A 3,033-nucleotide genomic window follows, 5' to 3' on the forward strand; every position below is an offset into this window, starting at 1 on the left:
CCTCTTGTACTCTTCCTTCAGGAGAGAGAGAGAGAGAGAGAGAGAGGGAGAGAGAGGGAGAGAGGGTGAGTCGATACTCCACTCCAGCCCAAGACACAATCATTCCTGACTTTCCTGCTGAAATCTGAGGGCCTGTCTGTTGGTTCGTTCTTGTGGGCCTCGTTCCAGGTTTGCCTTGGCCCTCCTCCAGGTGTGGGAAGTGAAGTGTAAACAGTTTACAGATCTGCTGCGGCTGGGGAGGGCCAAGGGCTTTAGCTGGGAGGAATGTAACCTGAACACTACTTCACAGGGAGGCAGCGCTGCGAGATGGAGCATTCATGCATATTGTGTCAGGGCCTTACAGGAAACTGGCCCAGCGGTTCAAGGGGAGAGCCGGCTGGTGAGAACGCCTGCTGACGTAGGTGATCATGGGGGGGTTTCTGGCAAAGGCACGGAGGCCACTTGGCTTTTGGCCCCATCTCCCCTGCTGCTTGAGAATTGATTTTAGCAGGTCTAAGTGACACGTAGCTAAGGAGGTAGCTACCTGGCCTTGCCAAATTGTGAGCTGCATTTTTATTTTTACGTAGGTGTACGCCTGCGTGTGTGTGTCTATATACAAAAACAGTTATGTATAGAAAGATAGTTATGTTCTTTGTTTGGATTGTTATATCAGTGCACCTGTTTTCATGAGCTGCATCCACACATGTACACACACACACACACACACACACAGACACACATACACACACATCACTGGCATATTCAGCATAATGCATGTTTAAAAGCACCTGGTGTCACGTGATCTGGATGGGCTGCTTCTGTTGTCTGGGAATGAATGCAGCTGAGCCTGCTGTTGCTCCAGTTCTAAACTCAGTGCAGGAAAATGAGGTGCTGGCAACAAAGAGCTTTGAGGAAGTAGACACGTATCTCCAAGGACACATACCACCCAGCAGATCAAAGGACCTAGAGGACGTGTTTGATGGGGAAACCACACTGGCTTTCAAAGCGTCGTAGCCCTGCATCTCGCTAGCCCACCAAGGCCCACGATAGAAATTCTAATACGTCCGCCTGTCAGTTAATTGAAGCCCCATTCTATCCCCTGGGGGGACGGCAGGCTAGTCTTTGGAGAGCATCTTTGTCCTGCTGCATGCTCATCATTAATTATTATTCCTCAATCACCTCCGCAATAACACCGTTTATTGTTGGAGTGTGTTTTTGTGTCTTGTCACCCATCTCTTGTCTTGGGAGAAGACACTGATGTTTGACAGAGAGAGAGATCACAGCTATCCACATATTCACTCAAATCATATCAGCCTACCTTTGGGAAGGTTGTGTGTTGCTGAGGAGATGTTTGGTTGTCAGCGTTGTATTTTTTTGATCATGGGGGAATTCGCAGCCTCTACCTTTGTTAGTCGGCGAAAACAATGGAATATATGGTAGAGGACATGAGAAGGACAGAGGAGGAGATTCAGATTCAGTTTTGAACGTAATTGCATTTGGCGAAGCACAAGAATCGCATGTTGTTCTGTAGATAGAAGAATGTAGGAAAACACACAGACACACATGTGCACACACACACACACACACACACACACACACAGAGCAGCCCTGTCATTCCCGTGACATGTCCCCTCTCCCCAGAGACAGACAATCTCCCAGACAGACAGGAAGTCAGCCCCATCTGTCTGTGGAGCGGAGGAAGTGATGAGCGATGGCAGAGGATCTGAGTGCAGCCATGTTTCTACATATGGCAGATGCGGTGTAAAGTATACACTTGATCTCTGTGAAACTATACACAGCTACACACATCGCGCGTGTATCGCAGTTATCTTTTCGTGAATTACACGTTTGAACACGCCTCGAACCTGTGTATGTTTTCCAGCTTAACGTGTCGATTTATGCAATGAGGGGATGACAGTGCGTTCTGCTGACAGTCCTGACAAATTATGTGTGTATCTTAAAATTGAAAACCCTCACGAATGGCTGTTACACTGCAATGATATCATAACATGTCTGCAGCTGCGTCGGTTCCTCCTCTCGCCTGGAGCGCTTCGCAGAGTGCCGTGTGGATGTATATGATACTCCAGTAATAGACACTGGCTCTTGTTTGGGGTCCAAAGAGCACTTGGAACACTTGAACAGATCACCTCCCTCACCGCGGTTCACTGCCATGGCGCAGAGCATTTCTATAGTTTCCCACTGTCTCTGTGCCCTCCTATCTCCAGACCAAATGAGTGGTTAGGACTTTGAAGGGGAAATCGCACGCATTCCTCCATAATCGTAAGAGGTATTTACATATGCTCTCTAAATAATTATGTGGTCCAGCCGGGAGCATCCAATGAATTTTTCACAAAAGCACTTTCTGCTATTTACATTCCTAAAATGTAATGCGGTTTACTTATGCAGCTGGACGGCCCAAATCAAAGCATTCATTCCCGGGGACCAAGTGGAGGCAGAAAGAGAGAGAGAGAGAGAGAGGGAGAGAGAGAGAGAGAGAAAGAGGGAGAGAGAGGACGGGGGGGGGGGGGGGGGGGGTAGGGGAGAAAAAGTTCAAAGCGTGCGAGGTCAAGCTTGGGGGTCACTCTCTCAGTGCCTTTTCACTGCCTGCGTGAATACATAACCGGCAATTGACTTTCTAATCGGGAGGGGCCTCATAAAATATGCAGTTTAATAATAACGGTTATCATGAGTCCTTTTTTTGTTTTAGTCCAGAAGCATCTAAAAGCGAGCTGTGCATTGAATAATGAAGGGACCTCTGCTGCTGCCTGCCTCCCTTTGGCTCCATGTTTTGCCTCTGAAATATAAAATGGCAGCCAACCATTCCCCTCTATCCCTCAGTCATAAAAGCCCTCCCCCGCTGGATTTTCTCTGATTGGATCAAAGCTTTGACCTGTGTTGCCGGGCGACCTCTCCTGATCCCGCCGGTGCCTCCAGAGGAGGGACCCTTGCCGGGACACCTGGGAATTACCTCGGCGGTGGCGTAGTCGGCGGCTGTCATCGAGCCCTTGTCTGTTTGATGTCACCTACGACCCCGGCCTCTGTAGCGATCGCCAG

The sequence above is a fragment of the Centroberyx gerrardi genome, chromosome 3 (assembly GCF_048128805.1).
Source record: "Centroberyx gerrardi isolate f3 chromosome 3, fCenGer3.hap1.cur.20231027, whole genome shotgun sequence".
Classification (NCBI taxonomy): domain Eukaryota; kingdom Metazoa; phylum Chordata; class Actinopteri; order Beryciformes; family Berycidae; genus Centroberyx; species Centroberyx gerrardi.